This window comes from Papio anubis, chromosome 8, assembly GCF_008728515.1.
Source record: "Papio anubis isolate 15944 chromosome 8, Panubis1.0, whole genome shotgun sequence".
NCBI lineage: Eukaryota > Metazoa > Chordata > Mammalia > Primates > Cercopithecidae > Papio > Papio anubis.
The window spans coordinates 100430196-100452377 of NC_044983.1; the positions used below are offsets into that span (position 1 = coordinate 100430196).

At 37.1% G+C, this 22182-nt stretch overlaps 1 long non-coding RNA gene across 2 annotated transcripts in view; it reads right to left on the reverse strand.

Moving 5' to 3' along the window:
* LOC103887031 overlaps positions 1–21093 on the reverse strand; it is a 57289-nt gene extending 36196 nt beyond the window's left edge. The window contains exons 1-3 of one of the 2 annotated variants that reach the window (XR_002523924.2): positions 21064–21093; positions 20508–20664; positions 17150–17235 (exon numbers count right to left, since the gene is read on the reverse strand). This is a non-coding gene — a long non-coding RNA (uncharacterized LOC103887031). Of the gene's footprint in view, positions 1–17149; positions 17236–20507; positions 20665–21063 lie in introns of those variants that run through there. The other variant, XR_002523925.2, reaches the window with a different exon arrangement.
* Between the last annotated feature and the right edge of the window lie 1089 nt (positions 21094–22182).

The following is a 22182-nucleotide window of genomic DNA, read 5'->3' on the forward strand; positions in this document are numbered from 1 at the left end:
GAGACTCATCCATCTGTGTGTGTAGGTTTAGCTCATCTGCTATGATTTCTAGACAGTACTGTATAAGCATATCACCAAATAGCTATTCATTCTTCTGTTTATGAACATTTGGGCTGTTGCCAAGTTTTGGCTATTAGCATTCTCATAAATGTCTTTTGATGCACCTGTGAACACAGACAGTTCTATGGGAGTGAAATTGTTAGGAAGTATTATACACTCAAATTTAGCAGACTATGTCAATGCTTTCTAAAGTGGTTGCAATAATTTGCGCTTCCATCACAAGTGTATCAGTTCCTGTGGCTCCTCAGCTTTGCCAACTTAACATTTCCAATATTTTCAGTGCTAGATATTTGTTATGGTGTAGAATGGCATCCCACTGTGACTCAAAGTTGCACTTCCATGAGGTCTATTGAGGTGGAGCAGCTTTAAAAATATTCCTTGGCTGAAGACAATCCTAAGCAAAAAGAATGAAGCTGGAGGCATCACACTACCTGACTTCAAACTAACTATACTACAAGGCTACAGTAACCAAAACAGCATGGTACTGGTACCAAAACAGATATATAGAACACTGGAACAGAACAGAGGTCTCAGAAATAATGCCACACATCTACAACCATCTGATCTTTGACAAACCTGACAAAAACAAGCAATGGGGAAAGGATTCCCTATTTAATAAATGGTGTTGGGAAAACTGGCTAGCCATATGCAGAAAGGTGAAACTGGATCACTTCCTCATACCTTACACAAAAATTCATTCAAGATGAATTAAAGACTTAAATGTTAGACCTAAAACCATAAAAACCCTAGAAGAAAACCTAGGCGATACCATTCAGGACATAGGCATGGGCGAGGACTTCATGACTAAAAGCAATGGCAACAAAAGCCAAAATAGACAAATGGGATCTAATTAAACTAAAGAGCTTCTGCACGGCAAAAGAAACTACCAGCAGAGTGAACAGGCAACTTACAGAATGGGAGAAAATTTTTGTAATCTACCCATCTGACAAAGGACTAATATCCAGAACCTACAAAGAACTCAAACAAATTTACAAGAAAAAAACAATGCCATCAAAAAGTGGGCAAAGGATATGAACAGACACTTCTCAAAAGAAGACATCTATGCAGCCAACAGAGACATAAAATATGCTCATTATCACGGGTCATCAGAGAAATGCAAATCAAAACCACAATGAGATACCATCTCATGCCAGTTAGAATGGCAATCATTAAAAAGTCAGGAAACAACAGATGCTGGAGAGGATGTGGAGAAATAGGAACGCTTTTACACTGTGCGTGGGAGTGTAAATTGGTTCAACCATTGTGGAAGATGGTGTGTCAATTCCTCAAGGATCTAGAATTAGAATTACCATTTGACCCAGCAATCCCATTAGTGGATATATATCCAAAGGATTATAAATCATGCTACTATAAAGACAGATGCACACGTATGTTTATCGTGGCCCTCTTCACAAAAGCAATACTTGGAACCAACCCAAATGTGCATCAATGATAGACTGGATAAAGAACATGTGGCACATATATACCATGGAATACTATGCAGCCATAAAAAATGATGAGTTCATGTCCTTTGCAGGGACATGGATCAACCTGGAAACTATCATTCTCAGCAAACTATCACAAGGACAGAAAACCAAACACTGCATGTTCTCACTCATAGGTGGGAATTGAACAATGAAATCACTTGAACACAGAGCAGGGAACATCACACACTAGGGGCTGTTGTGGGGCAGGGGGCTTGGGGAGGGATAGCATTAGGATAAATATCTCATGTAAATAATGAGTTGATGGGTGCTGCAAACCAACATAGCACATGTATACCTATGTATCAAAGCTGCATGTTGTGTGGGTTTCTGTGTACCCTAGAACTTAAAGTATAATAAAAAGAAAAAATACAAAAATGAAAAAAATATATATTCCTTTGCTATTTGTCTACCATCTTGTGAAGTGCCTATTATAGTATGTTGTCCATTTCTCCTCTTGAATTGTTTGTATTTGTTTTTTATGTATTTGTAAGAATTCTTTATATATTTTGCATATAATCCCTTTGTTGGTTAGATGTGTTGCAAAAATCTTTGCCCTTATGTACTCCAATTTATCAATATTTTTCTTTATAGCAATGCTTCTTTAGTATCCTATTTTAAAAACATAATTTTCATGACTGTTACCTTGTATTATGAATTTTGTTTTTTCTTTATCTCTTGTATTACATCTACTAAAATTGAATTTTGTGTATAATAAAAGAGGGATCATGTTTAATCATTCTTGCAGATAGATGGCCAATTGACTCAGACCATTTATTGAGAAGACCTCCCCTTCCCCACTGATCTTTTTAACAAATCCACTGTCCATATATATAATATGGTATATTATATATGGACATGTATATATTATACATGCATATATTATGTACATGTATATGCCTATTCCATGTGTATATATTATATATGTGTATATGTATATTACATGTGTGTATATATGAACATGTATATATGAACATGTATATACATATACATGTATATATTATATATACATGCCCATATATAATATACCATATTATATATATAGACACTGGATTTGTTATATATATATTCATGGGTCTGCTGATAGACCTATTCCCTTTCATGGGTATACATATCTATTATTTGCCCACCTATTGTATGCCAACATCACATGATCTTAGTTGATATCTAGTAGGATATCTAGTAGGATAAGTCCTCCCATGTGACCTTCAAAGGTGCTTTGGCTAAGTTTGATTCTCTGCATTTCCTTATTAATTTTAGAAACAGGTAGTCAATGTCAACCAAATGTTTGGTTGAATTTTGATTGGTATAGCATTGAATCTGTATTTCAATTTGAGGGATAATTGATCTTTATAATAGTAAATCTTAGTATTGTGTTTTCTATTCCTGGTTATTCCTATTATTCAGTGATCATTATTCTTTGCACTTCAATCCAGGCAGGAGCAAGATAATTCTATGGCCATTATTTCAGATAATTAATACCAGACCAGAAAAGAGATCAAAGTTGTCAATTTTTGCTTTTGAAACTCATGACAGAGCTAACAGTCCTGCGAGAGAAGGTCTTTAAGTCACAAGAGAGTAAGCTTTTTAAAAACTTCAAAGTCTGAACACTAGAAGACTCAAGGCATCAAGCTGAAGCAAAAGACAATCTTCTGGCTAAGTAGATGAAGAGCCAGATTGCATTACATCCAGACTAATGAAGATTCCTATGCACGGTGGGAAAGGAAGTCAGAGAAGAGCAAAAGAGCTCTGTTGTGGTGAATCCTTGAGAAGGGGCTGTATGCTCTGCTGCTACTCCCAGAATAACTTCTCAGAGTGGAAATGAAACAGTAGAATCCCAGGTACATTTAATAATTCCATAGACAGTATGGTTTGTGCATAACATGCAGGGTGGAACTCAGAGAAGCAGGAAGCCTTATAGAGTTCCCAGTATTTAGCGTTTCACAGGAGCAGAAGGAACAGGATTTCAAGGCATGAATGAATCTCTCACTCCTCATTCTCTGAAAGGAGCTTGGAAATAGAAAATTCCAGATCTGCAAGACCTTGGTTGTAAGCCAGGAAGAGTGAGTCTGCTGAGAAACACTAAATTAAGAATATTCAGTCAACACATAGTGACTTGAAATAGAATTGTATATCAAATGTAGAAAATTAAGAAAATATACGTGACTTTTAAATATTGTAACAAGTTTAAATTTTATTATTATTTTAAAAGGTTTAGTTAACAAAAATTTACTTTGGGGTCCTATATTTACACCATGTCAGATATTCTTTGCTAAGCAGAAAAATGTCTTATTCCTGAATGGGAATATAATACAGTAAACATGTTGATTTGCCCCAAATTAGTTTACTATTTTGGAAAATCATATCATCCCTACTGTGTAGCTCACGGAAAAGTATATCTAAAATACATTGGAGAGGTGAATATAAAAGATAACACTGTAACATTATAGAAAATCTGAGGCGTATTTATCTGTTTTGAGGTTTGTTGATACAGCTTTTCAAGAAAAATTTTTAAAAAATAAAACAAAGTGACTTTTCTTATGACTACCTAAGACATCTAAAACTTATTAATATAAGAGTAAAATCTGAAAGTAAAACCTAAATTTTGATTCAAAAGTAAAATCTTTAAAAATATTCATATAAAAATAAAATCCACTATATAACTAAAAGCCAAGGAAGCACCTGAAAATAAATATTTATAATATATTCCAAATTGGAAAGGCAAGAAATAGATTAATACAAAATATTGAGTAAGGTGCTGAAAATATTCAATCTCATACTATTATTCTACTCATCAATACTACCAACAGTAGATAATAAAAATGTTTTTGACGACCAATTTGGAAATAGTTATGAAATGCCTTTAAAATATTTGTTTTGCTTGATCCCTTAAATATTCTAAGAGTAAAGTCTAACAAAATAGAAGTTCACATTAAGATTGTGATATTATGATCTTAGTAGCAAAAATATAGCAGCAACCTAAATATCCCACCTAAGTACCCGGTAGGAGACTAGTTGAATTCTTTATACTGTATGTCAGTAGATTATATGCTGCTATTTAAAATTCACATTTTAAATAAACAATGATGTGGGGAAAATGCTCTCAATACATGTGGGTGCTAAAAAAATAATGTATTGATATACAGTAGAGCATATAATTCCAATGTGTAAAAGTATTTCTGTAGAAGTTATTTTATCTGCCCTCTATTTCTCAAAGCATCTGATGTGCCCTCCTTCCTTCCAGTAAAATATCTTCACTGGTATCAATTCTTACGGAGAGTCAGCTGCTCCCTAGAATACCCACACTTTGTTTCACCTGTTGATTTTTATGTAGACTTAGAGTCAAATGTTAGTTTTTATGCCTATTAATATGCCTATTAATATGCCTATTAATACTATTTTACTTGCTATTACAAGTCTATTTACAAATTAAAATGTCTAGTAAGCTCTTAGTGCTAAAACGAGTTGTCTTGTGTAAAGAGAATACTCTAGAAAAAGTTAATAAATTTGGGTAGCTAAGAAAATTTTCTGAAATTACATGCAAGATAACTGTGAAACACCAGGGAAAATGATTTAAAATCCAGAATTCTGCATGGAGATCTATTTAAGTGTCTTTATATTATTGTTCTAATTTCAGAAAAACCAATCTGGAAAACATTTGTGGGCCATTAGGAATATGATTTGTATTATAAAGATGATGTGGACATCCCATAAGAAGACCTGCAATCAGAAAAAAAGCTTAGTCCTACATAAAAAAATTAGCAAAGATTCAACTTCTCTCTGGTTTTGTCTTGGGAGAGTGTATGTGTCCAGGAATTTATCCATTTCTTCTAGATTTTCTACTTTATTTGCTTAGAGGTGTTTATAGTATTGTCTGATGGTAGTTTGCATTTCTGTGGGATCAGTGGTGGTATCCCCTTTATCATTTTTTATTGCATCTGTTTGATTCTTCTCTCTTTTCTTCTTTATTAGTCTTGCTAGTGGTCTATCAATTTTGTTGATCTTTTCAAAAAACCAGCTCCTGGATTCGTTGATTTTTTGAAGGGTTTTTTGTGTCTCTATCTCCTTCAGTTCTGCTCTGATCTTAGTTATTTCTTGCCGTCTGCTAGCTTTTGAATGTATTTGCTCTTGCTTCGCTAGTTCTTTTAATTGTGATGTTAGGGTGTCAATTTTAGATCTTTCCAGCTTTCTCTTGTGGGCATTTAGTGCTATAAATTTCCCTCTACACACTGCTTTAAATGTGTCCCAGAGATTCTGGTATGTTGTGTCTTTGGTCTCGTTGGTTTCCAGAACATCTTTATTTCTGCCTTCATTTTGTTATGTACCCAGTAGTCATTCAGGAGCAGGTTGTTCAGTTTCCATGTAGTGGAGCGGTTTTGATTGAGTTTCTTAATCCGGAGTTCTAGTTTGATTGCACTGTGGTCTGAGAGACAGTTTGTTATAATTTCTGTTCTTGTACATTTGCTGAGGAGTGCTTTACTTCCACCTATGTGTTCAATTTTGGAATAAGTGTGATGTGCTGAGAAGAATGTATATTCTGTTGATTTGGGGTGGGGAGTTCTGTAGATGTCTATTAGGTCTGCTTGGTGCAGAGTTGAGTTCAATTCCTGGATATCCTTGTTAACTTTCTGTCTCGTTGATCTGTCTAATGTTGACAGTGGAGTGTTGAAGTCTCCCATTATTATTATATGGGAGTCTAAGTCTCTTTGTAAGTCTCTAAGGACTTGCTTTATGAATCTGGGTGCTCCTGTATTGGATGCATATATATTTAGGATAGTTAGCTCTTCCTGTTGAATTGATCCCTTTACCATTACGTAGTGGCCTTCTTTGTCTCTTTCGATCTTTGATGGTTTAAAGTCTGTTTCATTAGAGACTAGGATTGCAACCCCTGCTTTTTTTTTGTTCTCCATTTGCTTGGTAGATCTTCCTCTATCCCTTTATTTTGAGCCTATGTGTGTCTCTGCATGCGAGATGGGTCTCCTGAATACAGCAAACTGATGAGTCTTGACTGTTTATCCAGTTTGCCAGTCTGTGTCTTTTAATTGAACCATTTAGTCCATTTATATTTAAGGTTAATATTGTTATGTGTGAATTCGATCCTGTCATTATGATGTTAGCTGGTTATTTTGCTCATTAGTTAATGCAGTTTCTTCCTAGCATCGATGGTCTTTATAATTTGGCGTGTTTTTGCAGTGGCTGGTACTGGTTGTTCCTTTCCATGTTTAGTGCTTCCTTCAGGAGCTCTTGTAAGGCAGGCCTGGTGGTGACAAAATCTCTTAGCATTATTTTGTCTGTAAAGGATTTTATTTCTCCTTCACTTAATGAAACTTAGTTTGGCTGGATATGAAATTCTGGGTTGAAAATTCTTTTCTTTAAGAATGTTGAATATTGGCCCCCACTCTCTGCTGGCTTGTAGAGTTTCTGCCGAGGGATCTGCTGTTAGTCTGATGGGCTTCCTTTTGTGGGTAACCCGACCTTTCTTTCTGGCTACCCTGAACATTTTTCCCTTCATTTCAGCTTTGGTGAATCTAACAATTATGTGTCTTGGAGTTGCTCTTCTCAAGGAGTATCTTTGTGATGTTCTCTGTATTTCCTGAATTTGAATGTTGGCCTGCCTTACTAGGTTGGGAAAGTTCTCCTGGATGATATCCTGAACAGTGTTTTCCAACTTGGTCGCATTTTCCCTGTCCCTTTCAGGTATACCAATCAGACGTAGATTTGGTATTTTCACATAGTTCCATATTTCTTGGAGGCTTTGTTCATTTCTTTTTACTCCTTTTTCTCTAAACTTCTCTTCTCGCTTCATTTCATTCATTTGATCTTCAATCACTGATACCCTTTCTTCCACTTGATCAGATCAGTTACTGAAGCTTGTGCATGGGTCATGTGGTTCTTGTGCCATGGTTTTCAGCTCCATCATGTCATTTAAGGACTTCTCTACACTGTTTATTCTAGTTTAGCCATTTGTCTAATCTTTTTCCAAGATTTTTGGCTTCTTTTTGATGGGTTTGAACATCCTCCTTTAGCTCGGAGAACTTTGTTATTACCGATCGTCTGAAGCCTTCTTCTCTCAACTCGTCAAAGTCATTCTCCGTCCAGTTTTGTTACATTACTGGTGAGGAGCTGTGTTCCTTTGGAGGAGAAGAGGCGCTCTGATTTTTACAATTTTCAGTTTTTCTTCTCTGATTTCTCCCTATGGTTGTGGTTTTATCTACCTTTAGTCTTTGATCATGGTGATGTACAGAAAGGGTTTTGGTGTGGATGTCCTTTCTGTTTGTTAGTTTTCCTTCTAATAGTCAGGACCCTCAAATGCAGGTCTGTTGCTGTTTGCTGGAGGTCCACTCCAGACCCTGTTTGCCTGGGTATCACCAGCAGAGGCTGCTGAACAGCAAATATTGCAGAACGGCAGATGTTGCTACCTGATCCTTCCTCCGAAAACTTTATCTCAGAGGGACACCCGGCTGTATAAGGTGTCAGTCGGCCCCTACTGGGAGGTGACTCCCAGTTAGGCTACTCGGGGGTCAGGGACCCACTTGAGGAGGCGGTCTGTCCATTCTCAGATCTCAAACTCCATGCTGGGAGAATCACTGCTCTCTTCAAAGCTGTCAGACAGGAACTTTTAAGTCTGCAGAAGTTTCTGCTGCCTTTTGTTCAGCTATTCCCTGCCCCCAGAGGTGGAGTCTACAGAGGTAGGCAGGCCTCCTTAAGCTGCAGTGGGCTTCACCCTGTTTGAGCTTCCTGGCCACTTTGTTTACCTACTCAAGCCTCAGCAATGGTGAATGCCCCTCCCCCAGCCTCACTGCCGCCTTGCAGTTCAATCTCAGACTGCTGTGCTAGCAGTAAGCAAGGCTCGGTGGGTGTGGGACCCTCTGAGCCAGACATGGGATATAATCTCCTGGTGTACCGTTTGGAAAAGCCTTTGGAAAAGTGCGGTATTAGGGTGGGAGTGTCCCGATTTTCCAGGTACCATCTGTCATGGCTTCCCTTTGCTAGGAAAGGGAATTCCCCGACCCCTTAATTCAAGATAGACTAAAGACTTAAATGTTAGACCCAAAACCATAAAAACCCTAGAAGAAAACCTAGACAATACCATTCAGGACATAGGCATGGGCAAGGACTTCATGACTAAAACGCCAAAAGCAATGGCAACAAAAGCCAAAATTGACAAATGGGATCTAATTAAACTAAAGAGCTTCTGCACAGCAAAAGAAACTACCATCAGAGTGAACAGGCAACTTACAGAATGGGAGAAAAATTTTACAATCTCCTCATCTGACAAAGGGCTAATATCCAGAACCTACAAAGAACTCAAACAAATTTATAAGAAAAAAATCAAACAACCCCATCAAAAAGTGGGCAAAGGATATGAACAGACACTTTTCAAAGGAAGACATTTATGCAGCCAACAGACACATAAAAAATGCTCATTATCACTGGCCATCAGAGAAATGCAAGTTGAAACCACAATGAGATACCATCTCACACCAGTTAGAATGGCAATCATTAAAAAGTCAGGAAACAACAGGTGCTGGAAAGGATGTGGAGAAATAGGAACACTTTTACACTGTTGGTGGGGCTGTAAACTAGTTCAACCATTATGAAAGACAGTGTGGTGATTCCTCAAGGATCTAGAACTAGAAATAGGATTTGACCCAGCCATCCCTTTACTGGGCATATACCCAAAGGATTATAAATCATGCTGTTATAAAGACACATGCACACATGTTTACTGTGGCACTATTCACAATAGCAAAGACTTGGAACCAACCCAAATGTCCATCAATGATAGACTGAATTAAGAAAAGGTGGCACATATACACCATGGAATACTGTGCAGCCATAAAAAGGATGAGTTCATGTCCTTTGTAGGGACATGGATGAAGCTAGAAACCATCATTCTGAACAAAGTATCACAAGGACAGAAAACCAAACACTGCATGTTCTCACTCATAGGTGGGAATTGAACGAGAACACGTGGACACAGGGCAGGGAACATCACACACTGGAGCCTGTCGTGGGGTAGGGGTGGGGGGAGAGATAGCATTAGAAGATTAAAAAAAATTAGCAAAGTAAGGATTATGTATAAATCAAGTTAAACTTACATATTACATATATATAAGTTCTAAACATTGTACACCTTATGAAATCTTTTCCGATTAACCAAAATATTGCTGGCTATTGAAGAAGAGGGCTTCTACTGCACATGGTTGTAGTATAAGAAAAAAAAAAAGGCAATTTCAACACCAAAATTCATTAGTGTTTCTCTCTTAATAGTCATCATGATTTATCTTTCCTTCAAATGTTTATTTTTCAATGTCTTTAGAGTATGAATTACTTTAACCACAGTTTAAAAGTTACTTGAAATAGAAAAGAACTGTTCATCTTTCACCCCCCAACCCTGCACCCTACACACAAAAAAGTTGTCATTGGCTTATCCTTTGGGAATGTCTTATCAGTGGTCCTGATAGATATTATTGTTATTGTTGTTTATTGCTTCATCAAAGCATCTGATTATTAGAGCTGAAGATTATCGCCAGTGTCTGGTCCTGTGTAATTGCATAAACATCACTCTGTGTGACTATTTCAGCATCAAGATTTGAGGTTGAGGAACTTGTTGGAGAAGATTATGCAGTTAGTTTGAAGTGCTTGCTTCTGCAGCTTTGGTCTGTCATTGCAATGTAGGATGGCTCAATGGACGTGATGCAAAGCTATCTAGTCTGTGTCCTCATGGACACAGCCCAAGATGGTGCCACCCATCCTAAAGTTTTCAGGTCCACCAACTATGCAAAGCTCATTATAAAAACCAAGGGTACACCATAGCAGACAAATGTACTTAGGGTCCCAATCAGTGTTTAGAACCAGTGTGTGAATGATCATCTTTGTCTAGGATCAACAACTGTCACAGTGGGTGCTTCCAGACCCTGTTCCAGCACTCCAGGTATTCTCGGCTGCCAGGTCACACACTGACTTTATTACATATACATGTTTTCCACTGTGCACATGACCAATAATCTTTTGCCTGGCACATAGTAACTCAGTAAATAGTATCTTTTCCTTTAGAAGATTATAATAGGGGTGCATGTGAAAAACATACATTTGGTTTAGATAGTAAACTACATGACAGTGGACTCTGTGCCTGTTGTCTGTATAACTTCTTTGGACTAAACACAGCTTGCATCATGTTGTAAGTAAAAGCTAGTTAATGTGCTAGTGAAGTGTCTTCCATTTTGCATAAGTGCTTCATGTCTATAGTGTAACATTACGTGATGGCATATTCTTTCAAAATTATTTACATATATTCCTAAACCTAAAATCTCTAATTTGCTTTTCTGTTCTAATGCTTTTTTTTCCTTCTGAAGTCCATGGTATTAAAAAATACTTATTCTTTGAGAAGATACTGAGTTTTTGCTTAGGGTCATACATAAAGGAGGTTGATTTAAATAATCATAGGAGTTAAATTGCATCTGTCAGGGAGTTCTACATTTTTGGCAGTTATAGGCTGCCTTTATTCAGTTTAATGATGAAGATTTGACTTTGTTGGATTTTTTTCTTCTTAGTAAAATGAATGGTGCATCTTTCTTTAATTGTGATCCTCATCAACCATTTGGCCCAGTAATGGTATGCAAATTAAACCCTTTAAAAATTAATGCTAACATTTATTAAATAATGCATCACACAAAAAGTTAATTTGAAATTCCAAGTTAGGCTTCCTGTCTGCTCATGAGAAAGTGTTTTTTTGTGTGTGTCCCCTCTTCATAAAATATCTTTATAGTCTTACTAAATACCTTGAATGTTTTTTAGTATTTTGCAAAATTATCAGAGACTGTTCATGGCTACAGACTATACTTTTCAGTTTTAATTTGTATAACCTCTCAGGTTTTGAATTTACATCACTGCTTTGACCTTCTAAACTTACAAGTGCTCATGAATGTTTCTTTATCAAAATTTAAAGACAAGTCTAATTAAGAACTATATATACTTGAATGATACATGCCTACATTCACTTTTGATTCTAAAAAAATCAGAATATATATCACATGCTAGTTTGGCAATTGTAAACCTTAGGTAACATCCTCACCCAGACAACAGGCATTCAACCTGGTACATTGGTGATTTTGTAAATTTGATTTGGGAAATTTAAATGATAATTTGAAGATGATCAGTATAATCTGAGAAGAATGAGCCATCTTAGAAGGCAACTATGTATATTGTTATAACAAGAATGCTGGAATGTGACTGCTGGGATTTGAATACCAGCCCTAGGTACTTTTGGTCCTAGACAAACTCCTTATCTTCTCTGGTCTCAGTTTCTTTATCTGTGAAACTAACAACAATAAGTGTACTTATCTCATAGGATTGTTATGAAGCTTAAAATAAACAATATAAAATACTTCTAACAGTCCCTGATTCATTGTAAGCACACAATACCTGTTAATGCATTATTATTATCTTGAACACTTTCCTCTCACTTAAAAGATTTTAGCTATGCTACTTAAATGAGTATTCAAAGAGTTTAACAATACTTTAGGTTTGACTTGCTACTGTAAGAGGAGGAATCAGATATCTTTTTGCTTTGTCTATAAAAATGAAATTTGGGAAAGAATGTAGAATTTTTCATTACAGCTGTTGCTGTTTCTTCCATCCGATGTGAATTACTGAAAAAGAGCTTTCCCATGTATGTTTTTATTTCAGCAAACATGCATTTAACACCTAACATATGCAAGACTTTGAGCTGACATTCGGAAGGGAAACATAATGAGATGAAATATGGTTCTCATCCTCAAAGAGTTAGCCCTACAGTTAGCAATAGAGATCCCAAAAATATCAAAAGTTAATCATGACATAGAAAATAAAAAGACATTTCAATAATTTATAATAATGAAAGAGATCTACCATAAGAAAGCATACAATTAAACATCCATAGGATGATATGAATAATACATGCAAGTTTGTCTTGTTTTTTATTTATAGACTTGTTTCATATAATACGTGAGCTACGTATTTCAAGAAGAGGAAAATCCTTGTGGTTGTGTTAGTCTTGGACAGTTTTATGAGGAAAGTGTGCTTCGGAAAGATCTTGAAGTTTGAGTTCCAGTTGAGTTTAATCTCTTAGGCTGTCTCGTAGGTATTAATAAGCTATGTATTTACTGGAAGTGGGTATAATTTAGGATCTCAAAAGATGACATCATGCTTAGTTATGGTTCAGATCAACCCTGAAGTAAGCTTACTGAGATTTCATCAAGAACCAAGTGGAATTAGATATCATACATCACATCATTTTAATAGTTCTATGTTTATTGAGGACCCAGTCAATATCTGGGGAGGAAATGAATATAAAGAAAGAGGTGCATTTGTTGTTAGCTACTGGCCTCCAGTTGCTCACAACACATGTAACAAATACTTGTTATGCTTTGTGATACTACATGTCAAGAAGAGAGAAGCCAGGGGTGTGATGGATCTGAGGAGTGGACAAGAGGCTGTGTCAGGGGAGATTTCAGAAAGGAGCCAGGGTTTTCTGTTTTCTGAATTCCTTAGTGGAAGCCAAATACAGTTTTTAATTTTAGGTCAATTCAAAGGGCTTCACAACTTTTTCCTTTCCACTGAATCTAAAGCTATGATCAGTGAGTAAAAATTGCTAAGATAAGTATCAATCAGCTAGGAGTCTGTGGGACAGTCACTCTTTTTGACTGACACTTTGGTGTCATTAGAGTTTGTTTCAAAAATGGATGTGGGGTTTAGATATCTGAGTTAGTTGAAAAACACTTTAAATCACAAATAGAGTGTCCCAAACTAGTAGTGAATTTAAGCAAAAGGTGTTTCTCATTACATCTAATAGAGATTTTCTTCAATTGTTCATTTATTCATTTATTTTTTTAAATCATTTATGTACATGCCAGGCTCTGTACAATTTTTTGGCTGATTTAGTAATGAATAAGCACAATGTATTTTTTTCATGAATTGTAAGAATCTAGTATTTTTTACATAGTTGTACCACAGAATTGCCCAAGTCTATTGAGTGATAAGACTGATTGTCATATAGGCAGGGATACTGCCATTGCAGTAGGGTATTGGATGAAGAGGCATCCTACAATAAGGGAAATTTTGAAGTACAATCTAATTTGTTATATATGGAATTAATTGAATTGAGACAGCACATCAATGTAAGCCACAAGCCCTTAAATTTGAGGACAGCACAGTCTAAATTCAAATGGTGACCAGAACATGTATTAAAATATTATATTGAGATTAAGTCACTATGATTTTAATTGATGGTTAAGAAATTAGGGGACTTTTAAGAATACTGCTTACTATTATGCTATCAGCACTCATAATGACTGCCATTTTTTGTTCTCTTATGTATATTATTGTGCTAAGTGCTTTACATTTAAGACATTTTTGTACACCACAACATGTGCATAAGTATATGCAATTAAAATGGGACGAGTTTTGCCTTATCTACCTCTCAGGGCATGTGATAGGGGCGTGACTCACTTCCTTGGTGCCCAGGGGCTCAAACCCCTAGCGGGAGCATGCAGACTGGCAGGTCGTGGGGGAACCTAGGCTCTGGTCCTATGGCAGCAGCAGTGTCTAGGGTCGAGTGTTTACAGCTCCCGAAACCCCAGTGGGCATGTGTTACAGTGTGCTCTTTCAGCTTGGCTGTCTGCAGGTGGCTTGTGTTAATCAGCTCAATAAGACCCTCTGCCTTATTGCAAGGACAGAGGGCTTTTTGTATCCCAGGGTTGTTGCCCTAGTGTACTAGTAAAATCGGGTCACGCGTGGGCTTGGAGAATGAGTGCAAGGTTTCACTGAGTGGTGGAAATAGCTCTCAGCAGATGGATGGGGAGGCAGAAGGGGGATGAAGTGGGAAGGTTTTCTTCCCCTGTAGTCGGGTTGCTCAGTGGCCAGGCTCTCCTCCAACCGCCATTGGCTGAACTTCCCTTGGCGTCCGCATCATTCAGCGGCTGATGGCCTGCCAGTGTCTGTCGGTGTGTTCTTCGGCGGGTGTGTTCCTCTTGACATTCACCCAGTTGTGTGTGCGCCCACTAGGGTCTTGGGGTTTTATAGCACAGAATGGGGGGCATGGCGGGCCAGAATGTTCTTGGAAAATGCAACATTTGTACGTGAAAACAGGAGTGCCTATCCTCACCTAGGTTCATGGGCACAGGTCCGAGGGTGGAGCCTTAGCCAGGGACCCCATATTTCTCTTGCCAGCACTTCCCTGCCCCCTCCTGTATCACAATCATATCTATTTGCAAAGGAAGAAACTCAGGCTGAGTAATATTGAATGATTTGCTGTATGTCAGAAAGGGGTCAATAGGTGACAGAGCCTATACAGGTTGGGTATTCCTAATCCAAACATCCAAATTCTGAAATGCTGCAAGATCCAAAAGTTTTCTAATTTTTTTAAATTGGCAATAATTATACATACTCATCAGGTGATATTTTAATACATATGCTGTTGAAATGCTTTGGCTGTGTCCACACCAAATCTCATCGCAAATTGTAATCCAAATTGTAATCCCCATGTGTCAAGAGAGGGACCTAGTGGGAGGTGATTGGATCATGGGGGTGGTTTCCCCCATACTGTTCTCGTGATAGTGGGTGAGTTCTCATGAGATCTGATTTTTCGATAAGTGTCTGGCACTTTCCCTTTCTCTGACTCTTTCACCTGCTGCTATGTAAGACGTGCCTTGCTTCCCCTTCACCTTCCACCATGATTGTAAGTTTCCCGAGGCCTCCCTGGCCATGCAGGACTGTGAGTCAATTAAACCTCTTTTTCTTTATAAATTACCCAGACTTTATAGCCATGTGAAAACGGACTAATACAAATGTGTAGTGATTGAATCAGGGTAACTAGTATATCCACCATCTCAAACATTTGTCATTTCTTTGTGTTGGGAAAGTTCCATATCCTCCTTCTAGCTATTTGAAGCTAATATGTTTTTGTTAACTACAGTCATCCTACAGAAGTATAGAATACTAGAACTTATTTCTCCTATCTAGCTGTAATTTTGTATCCTTTAACAAATCTCCCCTTATCTCTCATTTTCCCCACTCTTCCCAGCCTCTACTTCCTCTATTCTAGTTTTTACTAACATGAGATCAACAACTTTATAGCTTCCACCTATGAATGAGAACATGAAATTTTTAACTTTCCACTCCTAGGTTATTTCACTTAACATAATATCCTCCAATTCTATCCATGTTGCCACATTTAACAGAATTTCATTCTTTTTTATGGTTGAATTGTATTTCATGGTGCATATATACCACATTTTTAAGTCCATTCATCTGTTGTTAGATACCTAGGTTGATTCCATATCTTGGCTATTATTAATTGTGCTTCAGTGAGCATGGGATAAAGATGTATGTCTCTTTGATATGATTTATCCAAAGGAAAGGACATTCAAAACTTTTTGAACACCAACATGATACTCAAAGAAAATACTCATTGGAGCATTTCCGATTTCAGATTATTGGAAAAGAGATATTCAACCAGTAAAATCGACCAGTAAATATTCAAAAATCAAAAAAAAAAAAAAAAAAAAAAAAGGAATCCAAACACCTCTGCTCCTAAGCACTTAGGATTTGGGATACTCAATGTGTATTGTATTTGATCTCTACCTTTCAGGTATCTAATAAAAAACCAGATAATTGTTCAATGACAAACAAAGAATTAAGATTGCTTAGCCTTAAGGCACTGAATTTTAAGCAGTGTCTAAGGGTTTTTTTGGAGAGAGCTGCTTTTTATCTATATTTGCATGGTCTTCTTGGTAACTCAAGTGCTGATGATCACTGAAATCAAGAATTTCAGTATACATGATTTTTATGGAAACTACCAAGGAAACTTTATCGTGTTTTAGCAGAATCAAAATATAAAATGCTGGGGCAGAAAAATATGCAATATATATAGGTAAAACAAGTGCATAAATTAGTGCTAGGGGATGTATGGCTAATGATTATTACATAAACCCTACCATTCTTTAAATTAGACAGAGAAGATCTTTTGGAACGGGTCCTATCTGAGAGCCCAGTTGAATGATGGGAGGGAGATAGTTGACAAAGATGGGCAGCGGTGTTATTTCTGGCAGAGGCTGCAACTTGAAGGTGGAAGTTAATAAAAGGCTTTGAAAACATGTTTAAAAGAGCAGAAAGGATTAGTAGGAGTAGTTGAAGAAAAGTGAGTTCTGTGCCTCCTTAATGAAATGCTTTGAAGCAGAAGAAAGTTTTGTTTTTGTTCTTGGTTTAAATACATGACTGAGATTGTATTAAAATGCCCCAGGAAGCACTAGATTCATGTCATGGCAGATATTTCATAGAACTTTAGTGAACTGGTTTAACTGTAGTTAAAAAATAAAAATAACTTGATCAATTGTTAAGAAGCAGGGATGGGAGAGTAAACTGGTAGAACTATTTTATTTATAAATACTTTTATCCAAGATTCCCTACAAAACAGAGCCTGAGTCAAGAATTAAGAAGTGATGCTTTATTTAGGAAGTGCAATTCTAAGACATGGAAAATGAAAAAAGAGAAAGTAAAGTAGGTAAGGATGAGAAGCAATGCGAAGTGATATGTTACATCACTGACCATTGCTTTATAAAAACCCTGAAAGAGACAAAGATGGTTGCTTGGGAGGTATACCTTCTTGGCCACACAGAACATCTCCGATCAGACTGCATGATGAAGCTGCCTGAGAACAGTCAGTGAGAGGGAACAAGAGGTTATTTATCTGTTTTGATGTCAACGTTTCCTATCTCTTCTTTGTCCTTGACCAAATTTCATCTATTGGAGCACCCCACCCCCAACACCAATCCTCAGTGGGGTGCTGCATTCAAGTCTGGAGGTGATGAGAGGGACTCAGGACTTGTGGCTGGTCAGGCATGTTGGCTCCAGATGATAGGACTACCATGAGCAGAGTTGAATGGTTGCACTTGTGTCAGATCAAGTGACTGAGAATGAAAAGAATCTGAGGAACATGTGCAATGAGGTATCATGTTTATTTCCTATTTATTATGTGTCAAGCACTGCAGAGCATTTAGCTTGCCTTATCTCTTTTGATCTATTGTTATTCCCGTTGTACAATGATGTAGTCAGACCCTAGTAGGGTTACTCATCCTCAAATTTTAAACCAAGCAGTTACTATTAGCCTTACTTAGAGGGCAACATTTTTTCCTTCACTCTCCTCCACCTTCCACCCTTCATCTCCTTTTCCCTCTCTCCCTTCATCCTTTCCTTCCTTCGCTCCTTCCTTTTTTCCTTTTTCTATCCCCCACTTCTGTCTTCCTTCATTCTTCCTCTCTCAAAGCTTTCTTTGTTTTTTTCTTTCTCCCTTTCTGATTTTTAGTTCTTCTCCCTTTCTTTCTTCTTTTCTTCTTCCCTCCTTTTAACTCCTCCTTCCCTTCCTTCCTTTCTTCAATAATTTTTTTTTTATGTACTGTGTTCTAGAAACTGGTCTAGTTAATAAGAATACACAGTCAACATGGCCCTTGCTCTCTTGTCTCTTAAAATCAAGTTGGGAATGGAGATGGAAACACACAATTGAAAATAAACAAATAGCCAGAGTATTTTCACGTCATGATCTGTACTATAAAGACAGTGATACAGGATATTGGAGGGTGACAGCAAGTATAAAAAAAGAGTAGCATGAGGGAAGATGCTTCTCTAAATGATGTGTTCAGTACAGTTATTTCTATAAGGAGGTGATATTTGACCTGACATATGACTGATGATAAACAGTAAGAGACAGGTCAATGTAGCTGCTAAGTAAAGAACAGACTGGAGGAGAGGCTATTTACAAGATTATGGGATGATTCAGGACAAGGGAATAGTGGGTTGGATTAGGATGGTTGCATAGAGGTGGACAGAAGTGGGTAGATACAGTATCGTGCTGGGAAATAGAACCAAAGGGACGTCTCAATGATGGCACCCAGGCTTTTGATGTAGGTCATCTGGTGAAAGATAGTTTCATTTACTGAGATGAAGAAGACAAGGGGGAGTATACATCTGGAGTGGGGGCAAAAACTTATATTTTGCACGTGTTACGCTTGAAATATCTGTTAGCCATATAAATAGAGGCATCAGGAAAACCTGAATATAAAAGCCTGAGTTTAAGAGAGAGATATGGACCAATGATAAAATGTGGGGAGTCACTGGCAGGGGGATGGTATTGATAGCCATATTTTATTTAAACATACTGATTTTAACAAATAACTGATTAACACATGTTTTCCGGGGACTTCTCTTTTTTTATTTAACTCTGTATTTTCACTCTTAAATATAATGAAAAGTATTTGTACATCCTGACAGAGTTAAGATAACTTTATAATACTTTGTTACAGTTTAATAGCCTTAAAATATGACTTACCTTTTTTGGTTTTATTATTCAATTTATAAATGTGTATGCTTTATTATGCTTTAAATTTGTAAACCAAAGCCATAAGAAAAGCGAACTCTTCTCTCTAGTGGATTAGAGAGGTAAGCATCAATGTGAACTAATAACATATCCATGTATATTCATATAAGTTTTTTTAACCTATAAAAATGTACAAATCTAATTAACAAGCAACAGAATACTAACAGGAACACTTGGAAAATGATCAAGTGGTGTTTGTATTTTAAGTGATAGAAGGTGGAGATAATGGAGAAGAATGAGCTAACTGATGCTCCTGGCATGATTTTGTTTAGTGAAAGCAACCGTCTTTGGAGTAATTTGGAAGGCACTGTGAGATGCTACAAATGCATTATGGAATCCATCTTTGGATACTTGGTTTATGGCAAGGCCAAAGGGATGCTGCAGAAAACAATATTGTCTTTTATGCTACTAAATATTTCCTATTCTTAAAGCTAAGAAAATAGCTAGTCTCTAGTAAATATTCACAGAGGGATCACTGCGATAGTTTCCCAAAGGCTCATGTGAATTTGAAAGCACTGTCTATTTAAGGAAACAGTGACTGCGTCATGTTTCTGCACCATGCTTGCCTCTCTATGAACAGAACACTCTTGACTTCTGAAACACATGGAAAGCAGCGAATTCAGTATCCAAATGTTAAATCTTACTTTATATGCTACTATATAAAGTGCATTTAGACCAGGAATCAATAAAGAAGGAGGAAAAATTTTCCTCTGTTATTTGAGAAGATGGGTTTAGGATTCGTGATAGAGGATACAATTTCAAACATTTTCAATAAAGAGGCAGAGGGCTGATCTGCTGTGAGCTGCCATATATTCCCAGTATTTGGTCAGGATGCATGGAAGCAACAAGGTGTGAGCTCTCACATCATACCCACAGGACCTCCATCCTTCACTCTGCTTCTTTGTGTAATACAGTGAGCAGCTAAATATTTTGACCATTGCTATGAAAAATTTGGGAGATGGCTACAGAAATAGATTATTTAAAAGTTTCATATGTCGTTTTTACTGATTCAATACTAACCAGGAAAAGGCATAATTGAGTAAATATGATTAACTGTATATGTAGACAAATAGTCACACTGTCCATTGATAACTTTCCAAACTCTAATTTGTTGGAAACATGAAAAATAGTATTTTCCTTTTCTGTGATAACTGAAACTGTGAGATAAGGGAGAAAAGTGGATCTAATTGTTTCTGCATTTTTAAGTGTAGACCGAATAGATTTCAACTAAACACATCTTATCAAAATTCTTTCTGATTACAGACGTCTATATAGTATTTCTAACTGTCCCAGTTCATAATTTTTTTTTTTTTACAATCTCTTAGGCTAGGTCATTATGTTTAAATTTTCCATAACAAGGACTGAAGACCTTTGAGTTTTTCAAAGCGAAGCAAAATAGATAAGACTCAAATTACTGTCTTCTACATCTTCTTGTACTTTTTAAAGCCTATTATTTTTGTTTCCTGAGTTATAAATTTTCTGATACAGCCTACTTAACACTGTCAGATAAATGTTTCTCAAAACCTACATTATTTTTTCTGCTTACATACCTGTAATATAGTGTTTGCTTTATGTGTTCCAGGAACACTAGTTCCATGTAATTCAAGCAAGGCATCAGGGCTCAAACGCTTTGGGGAATTGTTCTATACTCCCTTTCACTTTTCAAGATTCCCCATATACATTAGAATATTAAAGGCAATGGAATTCCTGCAGAAAAAAAAAAAAAAGATTAACTTTGTTTAATCCACATGGTTCCAGAATCATTTGAACTTTAACCTACTTCTTCCATTGGAAGCACACTTTGAAAAATGCAAATATAAAGGTGCTGGATTACCTTAAAAATTTTTCAAAGATCTGTAAGAACTGTAAGGATGTTTTGAGATCAAATAGTCCAATTATTTCACTTTACAAATAGCATAACTGGACTTAAATAGGACAAGAGACTTATAAAAGTTCACAATATCAAGAACGTTTTCAAGTTAACAAAGAGACAGAATTTGAATCTCAATCTCAAAACTCATAGTTCTTTTCATCGCATTTTGCCTTTCTTTCAAAGTAAGTTTTAGAAGCTAGAGATCCCTTTTGTACATCTTATCTATCACTTACAGCTTTGGATCATGGCACAGTGTATGGGAGAACATAGCTTAGAATTCTGTATTCAGAAAACAGTGAACGGAGTGCTGCGTGAACAATAGTGAGTAAAACCAATGGTCATAGTTATTGCTGTCATGGAGATTATTGCCTCCATGGGGATCAGACATAAAACAGACAAATCAATAGATAGGCAATTATAAATGTGGGCAGGAAATAAGAAAGTTGCATACAGGGATCTATGATTGTGAATAATGAGGACTACTTAGATAAGGCTCTTAGGAAGGTTCATCTTAGAAAGGGAAATATTCAAACTGAAAGAGAAGCCAGCTATGCAAAGAACCAATGACAGGGCTTTCTAAATGGGATACTCCCACAGTGTGAGGATTCTAAGGAAGGAAATGGCTCTCCAGGAGCAGAACAGTGGCCCAGGTGGCTTGAGCATGGTGAGTATGGGAAGCACTGTTAGAGATAAATTTGAAGAGGCTGACAGAGAATACATGATGCAGCTCAATATAGATCACAGTAACCTGTTGGATTTTAAAGGGCATAGAAAGCCATAGCCTCAAGCAGTGAACTGGTGGTATGATGGCTGCTTAAAAGAACATCACAGTGATATAGTAGATTCCTGAAAATTGTTTCATTGGGATTCTTAGATGGCAGTTCCTACCAGCTCAGGATGTCAAGGAACTACAAGTCTTGTGGAGGAAGGTAGATTCTTACTACAGCATCCATGTAGCTAATATTAGGAAGCCGGTGGAGTGGAAAGAGCAGGTTAGGCATGGAGCTCTCAAGATGGTGGTTTGGGAAGAGAGGAGACCCATCCAGTGATGCCCATAAGATGGCAAAGAAGTCACCTTGCTAGGACTGTTCTTGACTTAAAAGGTAGGCTTTCAGCCTTCAGGCCAGAGTGAAGGGGTCAGGGGTGACAGTGGACAGAGCAGGGAAGGGGCAGGCTATGGGCCATGCAGTTGTTAGGGGAGAACAGAGAAGCTCCTTGTCTTTCATGTGGACTACATGTGAGATCCCTCCAAAGGGCATATGATGAGAAGGGTCTCTGTCTCGTGGCAGGTAGTGCAGGTAAACATGGTGTAGCTATGTTTAGCATCATGGTGCAAGCCAGATCAAAAGGGC